The sequence below is a fragment of the Melanotaenia boesemani genome, chromosome 22 (assembly GCF_017639745.1).
Source record: "Melanotaenia boesemani isolate fMelBoe1 chromosome 22, fMelBoe1.pri, whole genome shotgun sequence".
In the NCBI taxonomy this organism is placed as follows: domain Eukaryota; kingdom Metazoa; phylum Chordata; class Actinopteri; order Atheriniformes; family Melanotaeniidae; genus Melanotaenia; species Melanotaenia boesemani.
The window spans coordinates 19059874-19074918 of NC_055703.1; the positions used below are offsets into that span (position 1 = coordinate 19059874).

The window sequence follows — 15045 nt, forward strand, 5'->3', positions numbered from 1 at the left end:
ATTAATGTTAAGCATAAAGTAGACGTCCTTCCTGACAAGTTTTACCTTGGTTTGGGGAGGAACGCACACTGATGGAACAATCATATAAAAAGCTTGACTTCCTGTGACCTGATTATCTAAGTTTTAGTAGTTTGTCACGCTTTCTCATAGTTTATGAATTGGTGCACGAGTACACATTTCTTCTTTGAGTTTGAAAGAACAGAGAGAGTTGTTAAGGGAGAGTTAAATGAAGTCTGTCATCATCACAACAAAGATGGGTGGGTTGAAATCTACCTGGCTCTGGTCAATAAAACAGCCTACTCCCACTTCCCTTATTGTGGTATGTGGGAAGCTCAAAGGCTTTGAAGAGTGGGTTAATTAACACATAATAATAATAAAAAAGTACAGTTAGTCCTGAATTTTTGATAAAGATAATATGTGGAATCAGCTGGTGATCCCAGTCTAAAAAAAGGATAGATCCTCCATTTCTCAGGGCATGAAATTCTTGTGCAGTATACTAATCCAGGCAAACACCAGGCGTAGACCCTCCGCCATTGCTGAGGTGGCATTTCTCTACATGTCAAAGTAAAGACAATTGGACTATTTTCTTAAGAATGTCAAGGAAATCTGGAAGGACAGGCACGTTTCTTAGCTGTTTTAATGGCAGTGGAAAACTTTGTAGTTAAAAAAAAGAAAAAGTAAACGTAAAAACTCTGAGCTTTACTTGAAGATTGCTGGTGTCTGTGAGACATTGAAGGGGGCAGTGGTTGACGCCGTTTGTCCACCGATGGCAGTGTGTTCACATCGGGGAGGAACTTCAGACACAGACAGCAGAGGAGAAATGACCTGCTGCCATGGCCGAAGAAACACTGGATTTTATTCCCAAAAACACGAAAAATTTCAGTCATCAATCTGACACTAAACTGTATGTATCCATGTTACCGTCAGGTCTAATGTGACACAAGGAGTAATGTTTGTTATGCTAGTTAATGCTAAAGACTAAGAGACTGGGATGTGGTGTTGAGTAAAGGACTAATGTGGGAGATATTGTGAAATGTAACCTTATTTGCTCTTATCAGGGCAACGTTGTGACAAACGTATAATAATGAGATTTGCTTGTTATATTCTAATGCGGATTGTCAGTTATTAAAATCTGTTTCTATCAGATGAATCATAGTTTACATTGATGCACTGATGTCTAACTAATATGAAAAACAGAATAACTTTTAGGTCTTCAGATAGATCAGTAAACGTAGACCCCTGTCTAGCCTCGTCAAGTCCAAATATCCATGCTGCTGTCCATACCAACAGATATGAGGTAATTAGAGCACAAAACGGCTGCTGGATTATTCTATATGAAGGGAAAAAATAAGAAAAAGTGCCAAGCATTTTAAGCATTTGTTAGAAAAACTGTTTGTCAACTTGACCACAACTCTGAAATGTGCAATACAATTGTGATACATTAACAATGGGTTGAATGGATGTGAAGGAAACGCAGCTCATTTGGCAGAGGAATCTTTAAAGAGGCAAAAAGCTAAATCCTGTCATGCACTGCATGCAGACCAAAACAAAGTGTGCAATGAACCACACCTCCGTCTACCTCTTCCCCCCCAACTCGCCCCCCAACGAAAGCAACACAACATTGATCAAAACAATCTCAACATTTTGTGGAACATTTCAAACTAACTTATAACATTTATGCTATTACGTACTGCCTAGGAGAAGAGCGCCTTCAGTACTATCCTCTATGGAAATACAAGCCCAGTGTTAATCCGGGTTTTGTCCCTTTCTTTATCCAACAACTTCTTCGCCAATGACTGTTGTTTTTTCAGGTTATGTCAGATCCTGGTTGTCTTCTGGTAAATGTTAGTTCTGCTCTCTGCCATTTCACTTAGAAAATAGCGCTGCCATTGCTGGCTGGCTGAAGCCTTTTATAGACGGCGATCCACATGAATGCGCGGCTGGACCGGCTGGTAAACACGAGTCTGGAGATCAACACAGAGAGACATTGTGTGGCGTCATGCTATACTCCAGATAAAATTACACCATTAGTTCTTGTTATAGCCACTTTTTACTCTCATCAATCTAGAAATTATGAATTTATGCTTAATGCCCCTTTAAAGCAAGAATCAATAAAATTCAGTCCATCACAATGCATTGAAGGCATTAAGAGCTGAAAATATAATATTTGGGTCATGTTTGAAAAGCTGGATTCTCAGAAAAGACATGTGTAGCATGTAATACATGTGTGTAAAGGCTTTGAAAGTAAAGTTGACTGAAGCAGTCCTCCTAAATTTTCTGTTAGAAAAAATGTCTAAAGTCCTGTAGAGTTTGGTCAAAAGAGGAAAATTCTCTGTATAAGATAAAGAGGCCAAACGGGGCTAACTAAAAAGTGTTTTTAAAATGAAAATGATGTTGAATCGCTTTAATTTCTAAATACATTAATTCAGACATATTTTTAAATGTGTGGGTCTGTAAGTGTTTGGGGATATGTGTGTGTATGTGTGCGGGCATGAGCCCAATGAGGCAGAAACAGTGCCAGTAGCCTTTGAGGAAGGAGCATGTGTCCAGCATCCACCACTGTTGTGCTGGGTCACAGATGTCACCTGCTCCAGCAGCCTGCCTCACCCCAGTCGCCCTTCCCCACCACTCCCTGCTTGTAAACAGCTCTACACCGAAGGCGACAACAAGAGGCTTGAAGTTTAAATGTTTATTTGGATTCTATTATATTTAGAAAAAAACAGTCATTTAAATCTGGGTCATTAAAAGTTCACGAGAGTCGACAAAAGTCTCTCAGATTAACAAGAGAAATGCTATCTGGAGCCACTGGCTATGTTGTGTTGCCACGACCCTGCCAAGGACTGAAAGTGCAACCTACAGTGAATTAAACACTGCTGGCTGGTGGGTTGGTCGCCTTAAACACAGCTAATCAGCCTGGAAAAAAAAAGTCCTGGCAAAGAATAATGAATGAATGATGGAAAAATACTTTATTTATCCCAGAGGGAAATTTCAAAATTCTCAGATAATGTCAGCCACAAGAAGGAGTGTGAAAAACCACCATCCCATAGAGAAAAAAAGGACATAGAATTATGTGTGTTTGTTTCTGAGAGCATAAAGGCTCTGCTAATCGTTCAAAGGACTTCCCTTGCAATTGTGCGGTCATCTTTTTGAGAGGGCCTGAAATTCCTTTTTGCATGCCTCACCACTTGTTTGCTCACGAAGGCGAGCACGGGTTACCACAGGAATCCTCCGTGGAGATTGCTGATGTGTGCATCTCCCTCCTTCTCTCTCTCTCTCTTTCTCACACACACACACGCGCAGAATGTGCCCACCCACACATCACTGACATTTCTTTTTGGAGAGTCTTTAAATTACCACGCATATTAGTGATGCACTGTGAAGGCAGCTTTTTATTATTCCTCTTAATCTCGTGTGCTTTCAGGGTCAGAGGCTGCCCCTGATCTCCCTGCTTTCACCTTCCTTTTCTCCTTAACTCCTCCGCCACTGCGTTGTGTATCCCCGTCCACCCCTCTGCCAGCAGGAAGAGACAAGTGATTACACCCAGTGTCTCAGAGGAGCCCCCTTCTGCTCTGCTCTACTGTGCACAAATAGATCAGGATAGGTCAGCACACTCCTGTTACATGCCTCCTTCTCTACCCTCACTTGCAACCAACTGCCCACTTGCTCACTTCAAAAAGGCTCACTTCAAATTGTGACTCACTAGGACAGTTTTGCAAATGTTAATGAAAAGAAATATAAAAGAACTACCTTTCTGTCATCACAATCACCTATGTTCCTCTAGACTTATTTGCTAAAGCTGAACAGCCAATCAGGCACCTCCCAATGTTTCTGGCTTTCACTCAGTGTTCATGAGTAGCTAGTAGTAGTAGTAGTAGTTGTAGGATGCCAAAAAAAAATTATATTCTTGTAAGAATCAACCAAGGGTGAAGCAATAGTTCACACAAGCTAGAAAGTAGGGGCATGAGTGCAAGTTGGAGGCCTATGCTTTCTAATCCCAGTTAAGACAAGCTCGGCAGGCTAGCTGACACAAAGGAGCTCAGTCCACTGTTAGTGGAATTAAGGCAAAGCCTCCTCTCTGTTGTAATGCTAATCCACAAGACAATGATTATCTGTGGGGCAACATCACCCCGGTGATAAACATGGCTCAAGAGTGTCTCAATTAGGGCACCAATTACCAGAGGAGAGCAAAGACCGAATGAGGTGGGTGATGCTGCTATATGACTGAGAAAGACGTTTTGTTATTTCAGTGGATGGATCAGCTTTCAAACGGAGGGGTGAGCTTACAGATGATGTGAAGACTTGCCCACTTATTTTGGCAAGAAGTTCAATAGTGTATATGTACTCTCGAATGAGGATGACAGCCATAGGTACCAGAATGACTCAATAGCGTGATCTCTGTGTATGTGAGATGATAATGAGTAAGTGTGACATCAGGGTTGCAGCTTGCCTCATTGATCCTCTGATGTGACAGCACAGCAGTTCAGGTAGTTGCACTGTTTTAGTTTTTGTTTAAACATCAAAAGTTTCAAGACAACATAACAGTGGATTCAATCCTTCATTTGCAGCTCAAATCAAAGTGAGGAGGAAAAGCTCTGGATGGGTGTTTAAAGCTCCTCTCTAAGTTGACGTGCCAACTTCAATTCTTTGCACTTGTCGCAACATCAAAGTAAAGTAAAAGAAAAAAAAAAACAGCGAAGGAGAGGCTGTTTTCTTGAGCAGCTTGTCACACAGTTATTTCAGAGATGCGTGTTTGAAAACCTGGTAGCATCGCCGGCATCACACAAGCATCTCCTCCATCCTCGTCACAGCTAGCTCTGGGCGACTGACACAAACAGAATACATCCCACTGGTTCGGACCAACTCCACGCTGTCTTTCCAGTCCTCTGTCACACTTTCCTGCTGTTTGTGTGAACAATGTTTCATCCTTTATTTTTCTTTTTAGGAATTTGGTCAGTCACTTGCGTTTCCACTTCTCCCTCTTTTCTCATCTGACTTACAGCTCCAAACAGCACAACAGGGCTTGGACTGCTGTGTCATCACACCAAGTCCTATTAGGAGCTTTTATATTCGACTGGCATGTTGTTGTTGCTCTCCTGACCGCAGATTAAACCGAGGACTGGATCTGCCAAACTGGCCCCTTTAAAGTCCGTCCTGCACTGATGGTGCTGGCAATGTGGAGTAGTGGGGTTGCAGGGGATGTTGTACTACATCAGCATGAAAAGAGAGAAGTAGGAGGTGGTACCGTGTGATGTGCCTCAGGCTATCTGACAAGCATGTCGGACGCAAGTAGCTTTGTGCTGGTTTACTCAGGGCTTTGTTTTTTGGTAATTGCCAGTGCTACCACTCTAAATGCTGAGGAAGGACTGAGGGGCTTCAATGAGCTTTTACCAGCAATAAATAAGATGTGCTGATTAGGTGAAAAGAAGATGGTCTCGGAGCCAAAGTGAAAGACTTTATATCCAATAGATGAATTATTAAAAGTTAAATCAGTGTAATACGACCTAAATGGGAAAAAGCTGATGGCTCAGTTCACCCTCAACATTATAGCTTTTGTTTGAACAACAACATGCTGCCTCTTTCACTTCTGTAGTTATTTATTTTAGGAGTGAAATGGAAATTGAACAAACTCCCCCCCTCCAGTTACACAGAAAACCATTGCAACAATGCTTTGCTGTAAGAGTCATTTCATTGAAAACTACAAACAGCTGCAACCTGCACTGCACAACGATCAAACTGCATCTCTAAAATGATATTCATACCTCCACCATGAGCATTATAACTCATTTTATAATGCAATAAATAGCAGAAAATTGGGAATGAGACTTTTCTGGCCAACAGAACTCCTTAATACCCAGAAATATCATTAAGTAACAAAGGACTGAACATCACAGAGAGGTCCAATAAGAGATATTCCAACTGCATTCTAAAGGGAAAGCTCCTGGAAATATTTCAGAATACATCTAAGTTAATTTCACCTTAAATTTATTCTGCAAATGCACTGCAATTGCAATGAGTGTCAAAATATGCTGATGTAATGTTTTCTTTCTGTTTTGCAGATCTAGTAGCTCTGCTATTCAGACTATTTTAGTAACTTGCATAGAAGTATAAATTAAAGTCAACTAGCTTTAAGGAACACTGCAATTTGTTACCTGACACCTCTTGTCCTCAAGCTGCAGAATGAACACATAAATTAGTCAATTTCCAAAGTTTCTGCACTAAGTTGAGAATACTAAAAAAAAAAATCTATCAAAGCAGACTACATTAGCTGCATTTACTTGTGTTGACTGTACATTTGTTAGAAAGATGTTTCATGGCTATCAAATAGGAAACTGTGAAGGTTTAGTAGTCTGTATCCTAAAAGAAGAACAGATGTCTTATTTTTTACTTCCTAAAAAGAAGAAAAAAACAACCGGTAAACAGTTGTCAAGCAGCAAAATGTGTTCAGAAAAATTTACAACATAATGGGGACTATTTGCAATTCCATCACCATGGAGTCACTTGTTGAACGTCAAAGAATAAAAATTGTTTTCATGTTTAATAAAAACAGCTTGATTATGGACCATTTTAAATCTGTAACACAAAACCTGAAATGTTAGGACTCAGGAGTTACACACCTTCAGCAGTCATCCATTCAACATTCTTTTCCTATTTTTATTACCACAATAATCTTTTGCTGATGTCCTCAATTAAATCCACTTCAGTCCAGCTGTATAGTTATGAAAAAAGGACCTAGAAAATAATCTATTCACAGATACTCCCACACTGTTGAAAACCATTAATATCTGATGAACAATGCATTCCAGTAGTGATTGTTATAATTACTATTTGGTTGTACCCACTTTCCTTCAGCTTTCTTCACCTAATTTGACTTCAGTTAGTGATTTCCTATATTTCCCAGAGTGCTTTTCAACAACCACTGGAGAAAGAAGATCTATCAAGCTGAATGGAAGAGGATGTTTTATTCAGCGCTTAGTTTTTAAAAGAATATGTTGGAAAGTAAAGACTGTAAGTACATCATATCTTCATGTACCTACGTCAGAACAAAAAACAAGATCTTTCTCTTTAGTTCTGAAGAGTTGAAATCAGAACTTTGTAGTAAGGGGAGGGGGGTTGTCAAAAAGAGTTCGATCTGACGGGACAACAGTGAATGCTTGCATCAGCAGTGCCTGAATACGGATTTTGCTGTTTATTCACAGCATGACTGCTGTCTGATTGCCACCCCACTGTCTTCCAGGACATCGAGCTGTGCCAGGTGACAAGACTCCTACGACGGAAATCCAATCAGGCCAATCCTCTACGATCCCTTTCAATCCTCTCAGCCGCCGCCCAACACTAACGCACCATCAGTTACACACAATGCAAATGCCACAGTCACTAACAATGAACTCTGTAATAGATATGGAGATGGATACGTGTTTATTAACCACCTCACCTCTTGTGAATTTGGCTTAGGTGGAGGGGGGGGGGGGGGGGGGGGGGGGGGGTTAAACAAAACCCTGAATTTGTTTCAGCTACAATGACGGCACAGAGTAGCTGATCTTACATTATGGCCTCTCTCAGAAGGGGTCATGGAGATGAATTTTCCCTTCAGGATCAATAGTGTAACACCAATAATCCACAAACACTTCCCCAACCACAAACAAAGCCTCCAGGAAGCACAGCAGGAATGACTGGCACAAACAGCCCCTGCCCATGAGCAGGATAATGCACACCTTTCATCATCATCCAGGTCCCACTTTCCAAGGGCCTGGGGTTGAACCCTTACTGGACCAGTAGAGAGGTCATACACGGGCCACTCGATACTGCCTAGCACCGGATCGGATACCCCCGGCTAAATGGAGGGCATTCAGCATACGTGTGGGTAGAGGTTGAGTGGCTGCTGGGAATTTTGGCTCTGTGTTGAAAACAGAATATCAACCCCCCCTTCATGTAGAGGCAGGCTTGTCAAACAACCTTTTTAACCGTGTGAGTAAATGTACCCATTCTGTCAGATGAGCTCATAGTTCTTTTCTGTTCCCCTGTGTGTGTGTGTGTGTGTGTGTGTGTGTGTGTGTGTGTGTGTGTGTGTGTGTGTGTGTGTGTGTGTGTGTGTGTGTGTGTTTGTGGGCCTGTGCATTCTGTGTTCTGATCCCAGAATGAATTTGGGCAATTGTCACTGTGATCCTAATGCCCAGCATCTGGCTCGCTGGCCCTCTTTTTTCATGTTTTGGAGTGGGGAGAGAGGAGATGATGTGGGTGATCTGAGTGCTTGCGCCTCAAGATGCACAGCTGTCTCAATTACAACCACTCTCATCTCTCCTAACCCCCCCTACCAATCTGCTTTGCCTTTTCTCCAAACCTTTGTCCCACGTATCCACAACTGTGGGTTGCACTTTCAAGTTGACTGATTCTGGAGAGAACTCATACCTAAGCAGATTCAAATGCAGCTTTTAGTAAGACACTGTAGGGTGCCACCGCCTAAGACCCAGGCAACATAGTATCTTGTCAGGCAGCTGAGATTTTTTAGCAACATCTCTGAATCCCTCCAGCCCTCCATGCTTGCTCTGATCCTGGCCTGAGCCATGGACTCTCAGGGGCTAAAAGGCTCTTTGAAGGACCATGGATACTGAGTATCAGGGGATTTTGTGGCTATGTGGGAAGCTTTGGGGTGCTGTTTGTGTCCCACAGAGAATCCTTGAGCAACTTCTGACGAGCTAAATATTTTCACTGTGTGTCATTCCGGCATGAATTCAGTTCTCTGTGCAAAGGAGGTGCTAAAAACTTCCATTCTTCACAATTCTCTGCATTTATTGTTGCAAAAGTAGAATAAATACATATTTAAATAAATATAGTGAGACTCAAATTAATGCAAAGCCACACAGGAGACAGTGCAACAACAGAGAGTTTAAAGAACAGAAAGGGAAGAGAAAAAAGAAAAGAAAACTAAGCGCTGCATGTTGATGGGTACATGCCTATTTCTGGACAGCTCCAATGAGCCAAAAAGACCCACTTCCCAACTGAGGCTGCAGTAGCTATAACTCCCTGAGATATGCACAAAATTACACATCTTCTCTGATGTGTGTGCACAGCATGCTGGGCAGCCTGGCTGCAGGGCCAAACAGAGCTGGGGCAGCAGACTGTTTGAGGTGGAATCTGGGTCAGGATCTATAACCGGTCAACAGAAGCAGAGGCAGAACACACTCAGAGTTACCCCACAACCCAAAAATCAACAAACATTCAAACACCCTCCAAATCCCTGCAAAGACAGAAGCAGCTTAGGCATTATGATGTCTAGATACAGTTTCTACACTAATCTGATGCTACATGTCTGGTGGGCAAAGTTTCTATTGTGCCCATCTCACAGATTTCCTATTCAGAACTTCCCATCTTCAATCCTGTTTTTAAACTCTGAGTGAGACAGGCTGGCCAACAGCAAGACATTTAGACAAGCAGACAACAGGACAGGGCATTTTTTGTCTCCTGCTGGAGAATGCTATCAGCTGGATCAGGCTAGCCTGTTCAAGATGAGCTTCAGCACCCTCGCGGGCCAGTCCACTATTCTCCATGGAAACCTGCCTCATACTCACACTGTGATTGGCTGGTACAATCACTAGACAGGCACTCTGTCTTACAATACAGATAATAATGGCCTTCTGGCAAGATGACAGCAGGAGAAGAGTGATGCAGAAGGATTCTTTTTTTTCCCCCTACAGATTTTGCCCTTTAAAAGGACTTCATTCTGCACATATCTACACTTATGCTACACACATAACATGCAAGTCATTTACTCAACATCCACTACCCTTTATGGCTAAGAAGTTCAAAATCCTACAGTTAATTATTATCACATGTTAATGATCTTGTTTTTATCAGTTTATTCCTGAAAGATCAAGTCCCTCAGCGTAAGACTCAAAAATGGGCATGTCCAGGTATCCATGAATATATAACCATTTTGGTCTTTCCTTTCCTCCCAACAGAAACAACAGAGGTAAAAAGCTTCTTTTCGATGGCTTATGCTCTATTTACAGTTTATTGTCTGGGATCGGAATATCCTGCGCAGAGATTAACAATGCCAACAAAACAATGCTTCCAGATGAGCCTTCCTCTTTCGGTAACATTGTTACCAGAGCTCGCTACAAGCATTAGTGTCTCATATAGTCTTCGTTTCAGCGTTCTTTGAGCTTGTAGCAATGAGGCCCCCAAAACTGGAAACATGTCTTCAAAATGTGTTCATTTCTTTCACAGCTCTATTCAGACTTTTTTTTTCCTTCTCCCTCATCTGTCTGACATTTTTAGAAAAAAATAGGAGGATATATCTGGGACAACAAGAGGGGAAAGGGGATGTATACACAACACACTGAAGCCAATATCAAGCATTATACACACACTGTACACTGAGCCAAAACACTGTGATGCTTGAAATTAGAATGGCTTTTCATGCAAACAGAGGCGCTTGCTGTGCAGGTGACAGGCTGGTATTGCAGACAGAAATGAAGTGAAAAACAAATCCAAATGCTATTTTAAATAAAAACTCAGCTTGGCTATGAGTTGCTGCACTAAACCAAATGCAGAAACAGTGCTTGCCGCATGATAAATGCCTACATTTTAAATACAGGTTTAACTATGAAATGAGTCACCACCGTTTTTGCTCACAGCTCTGCATCCAACGTCTTTAGCAGAGCAACGCTAATATGTTTAATGACTCATTAGTCAAAAATGAAGACAGACAGCGGTGTAAGGCATGAAAGGTGAAGGCACAAAGGGCAGAGAAAGACAGAGAGAGAGGAAAATGAAAGAAAATTGATAAGCTGAAGTGAGGGAGGGTGCTTCTCTAGAAAGAAAGTTCTCCTGCATTACACTTGCAGTATCATGTGTCTCTTGAGCTGCATGGTAGAAAAGTCACATTTTCTCCAATGTAATCAGCTTGACAAGCTGAAATGCATCAACCAGTGGTGGTATTCTCCACAAAACTTCAAATCTGGCAAGAAATTTCAAGGGTCACTTTGAGTGTTGTCGCTGCATTTTGGTTTAACTGTTTTATCTAAATTTACACAGCCTTGAATGAATTACTCTAACATAATTATTTGCACTTGGCTGATATGACTCAGTCCACCCTATAGTCCAAAAATGGCCTAATCAAAAGCAAGCTGTTGCCAAAGAGCGAGTTACTTTTCTTTATGTAAAATAATTACCTCTTGACAGTTGAAAGCAGTTCAAATTTAAACAGACATATATCTGAAGCGACAGAGTCACTATAACTGAAATTCAAGACAGAGCTCTCCAACCATGACACAGACTGCTGTCACCACAATATATATATGCCTGTTTACTTATTCATGAATGGATTAGGGCTACTAACTCAATCAATCTGCTCTCCCGGTTACCAAGGCAGACTTTATAAGATAACATTAATGATGAATTAGATGTCCAAAGGTGATCATTTTCCACCTCGTCAGCAGCTCGAATTCAAATTAGAGCACGATGGATATGGGTGCAATTGGATCGAAATGCTGGGATAATTGTGTGGCACTGTGCAATAATAATTTATAGTCAGACAACATGCTGTAAAGGACAGAAAAATCGCTGTGTTTCACAAAGCTGAAATATGTCTTGTGATGACAGCTGCAGACATTAAGCTATATAGTGAAGCAAGGGGAAAAAAATCATACATAATCTGTGTCACATGGTGATTTCATGAAAAAGCAATTACACAATGCACTTAATTTCCAATCACTCTGTCATATTAAATAAGATTAAAAACAGCCTCTTACCATACTCTTCTTTTACAAGCATCAGTACTGTAATCATGACAACATAGCACCCACCCATGCATTAAGTTTGCAATGAGCTGTGAATTTACCACAAGCCATATTGTAGCGCTTTTTACGTGACAGTGAAGGCGCACATCATCTAATGGGTGCTCCAGCTGGGAGCTGAACCAAACACCCACACCCAATCAGTTGACTTTCACCGAACACACAACCACATAAAAAGAAAAGAAAAACCACACACTAACACGTCACTGGACCACCTTTAGCTTTGATTACATCATACACACACTTGCTGTGACATTGTTTTGCATGAGATTCATTTCATCCAATTTCTTTCAAGCTCATGTATCAGGCCTTTGTGTAAAGTTTTCTCCAGTACATCCTGAACATTATCAAAGGGGGTTAAGGTTTGGACTCTGTGAGGTGTATTCGCTTAAGCTTTTAAAATTTGGGTGTTTCATTCACATGGATTGTGTTTTTGGAGCCCCAAAAATACTATCTTTGCACCATTTTATTAATGAGACATGTCTGAGAAATGACACAGTGTAGATGATTCATATTTAGTTTGAGGAAAGAAAAAAAGTAAGACTATATGGTGACAGTTACCCTAACTTTGGCTTTATCAAAGTAAAGGAGTCAGCCAGTGTGCCTCATTTATGGTGAGAAGCAGTTAATGAACGCATAAAACCAAGCATGGTTTCAATATGGGACGGGCGGGGGTCCACAGCTTTCTGGTAGATACATGAAGGAGGTTTCTAAGATAAAATAGGTCGGGAACCACTGTCTTGTGCTCCATGAAACACTGTTTCACCAAATGATCCTGATGAATCCTGACATTGTCATCTTGTAATATGCCTGTGCCATCAGGGAAGAAAAAAGATCTAATGATGGAAAAACTTCAGGTAGTACAGTGATCTCAATATTTTGGGCACCTAATGTTGCCCAACCTAGAACTGACCAAACGTAGCAACCTTAATCAATCAATCAATATATATTTATATATAAAATCAACTTTGCAAGCTGTGTTTAGGAGACAGAAGTCACCCAACAGGCAACCCTCTCACTGCTCTGATGTAATGCAAAAGTAATTTCATCTAATCATCATATATAAGAGGGCGTATTCCACATGAAACACACAGAAAACAAACTCACGCCTGACTGTGGTGATTACTGCAAAGCAATTCTTGATACTGGCAGCAGCGATGAGGCAACACACTGGCAGCTGCTGATGTGCCCGCTACTCTAATAACGACAAAGGAGAGGACTCGGGAGAATAGACATATACTTGGCAAACACCTCAAGTGTTGTGTCTGTTTCCCCCTCGGGTGTAAATTTGAATTTCCCTTTCATTATTCGGGAAAAACTCGTCAGGACACAAACCAGCCGCGCACAGACGTGCAGCTAGCTTATAAGCTACACGCTTCTAGCACTGTTGATGCCCTGTTGATAAATAAGAATTCATACACGCACTCCGCTTCACGTAATTATGCGGTATTAACTGGTGCTTCGTTGTAATTGCAAGTCTTAACGTGGATACACTTTTTGTGGAACCTTGTTTTCTCCAAAAAAAAAACAAAGGAGAATGAAGGGTAGTTTCAAGGAGTGTAACGGACCGGGGTAGCCATAGCCCACCCCTCTCAGAAGATGGGCAAATACATCCACGTAACGATGCTGCTATACCTATACAAGAAATTCGTAACTACCGTGACCGCTATTTGGTCACCGTAATCTCACCAGCGGCGCACTCAACAGGCCGGGATGTAGCGGGGGAATCTACTGTCTCTCCTGCGCCTACGTTTCCGTTATACACACGCTGGGTTATTCTCACCTACCTTGATGTGACAAGCCGGCTTTCAGAGGCATCCAACAGCGGCTGCGGTCTTGACGCAGATGCAACCGAGATTTGTTGCTCCGGAAAACGGAGGAGAAAGGCTGCAGCGGAAACAGGAACTGAAGGAGCTTGCTTGTCTGAATACGGCAGTCCACCCTGCTCTGTAGGGACCTACTGAATGGCCGGTGTCAACACAGAGCAAAAAGAAAGAAGCAACAAACATCCGGTTTCACATTTTCCAATTAAAAGGTGCGGCAGCGTTTATTGACTGCTCGAAGATCAGCTGCAGGTAAATGTAAGATCAGGAAAACATTGCAAATGACTAAATAACAGTTATCTTAGTCGTGTTGACTTTGTGTATGCTGCTTAAAAATAAATAAATAAATGAACAAATAAATAAATAGTTAAAAACTTATATTTACTGTCCACAGTATCGACCTTATTTTATGCTAGTATTTTTTCCCAACATGATTCTAATGTATCAGTCGTGTGTAGATTCCAGCAGCTGCATTTGATCGATTTTGTGCCGTGGTTACTCATTTGATCACTTATTCTGAAGGCCTTCCTGCCTGACTTCCTGTCTGTTTGCTTCCACTGTTGGCTAGCTTGATTTCGGCTGCTACAGACCCTAGTGTGAGTTGTTTGGAGCGAAAGCTGCAGTGCGCACACCAGTGTCAGGTTGCTGTACTGCAGTCGGGCTCATAAAGTGACAGACTCTGTGCCAGTTGGAGATGCAGGGCCCAAGCCTCTCATGCGTGACACTGCATGACCTTCTGACTGGCACAAAGGTGCTGCAGGGAGAAGCCTTTTAGACACGTCCTACACACCGCAGTATGATCGGTGCTAGTTTTTAATATTGTTATTACTTTTTGGCTTCCTCAGAGCTGCACTCTATTCCATCAATCTGTTTTGATTACTGCTTGCATATTCTTTGTTTTCAATCATGATACTTCAGTTTTTTTCTCAATTCACTAATTAGAAAACCTGTTGAATGTTGATATCCAAGTTTCTTTTTCTTTTTTTCTTGCTTAATAAACAAAATGCAGTTGGGAATATGAGATGGGAACTAGAGAGATTAAGCAAATAAAAACCATGTAGAGGAATACGGTGTTGACATTAAGCAAATTTCTTAGTCAGCTTTGTTGTCTCATCCTGACTCAGGATAATAAAGTACCAGGCCAAAGTGTACCAGATAGAAGAAGAACAATGCAGCTGATGTTACAATTACTGATAACTGCATGAGCGAATGATGAGACCTTCACTTCTTTGAGTCTGTATCCTAAAAAAGTTGAAGTGCTTTCTGTCATATATGCTCCCTGATTGATCAGTTTTTTAATAAAACCCTGAAGAATAATTGTTTGACTTGGGACTCTTTCACTAATGCTTTACTTGGTTAATGAACTAACGAATCATTTCCTCAACAACAGAAAACCACCAAAGACATTTAACAGAAATATAAAAATC

At 41.4% G+C, this 15045-nt stretch overlaps 1 protein-coding gene across 2 annotated transcripts in view; it reads right to left on the reverse strand.

The window, feature by feature from the left end:
• fut8b (fucosyltransferase 8b (alpha (1,6) fucosyltransferase)) overlaps positions 1–13773 on the reverse strand; it is a 91809-nt gene extending 78036 nt beyond the window's left edge. Inside the window, exons 1-2 of one of the 2 annotated variants that reach the window (XM_041976298.1) lie at positions 13583–13773; positions 12903–12992 (exon numbers count right to left, since the gene is read on the reverse strand). The gene's annotated coding sequence lies outside the window, so the exon portion shown is untranslated. The remainder of the gene's footprint in view (positions 1–12902; positions 12993–13582) is intronic. The other variant, XM_041976297.1, reaches the window with a different exon arrangement.
• Positions 13774–15045: the final 1272 nt, after the last annotated feature.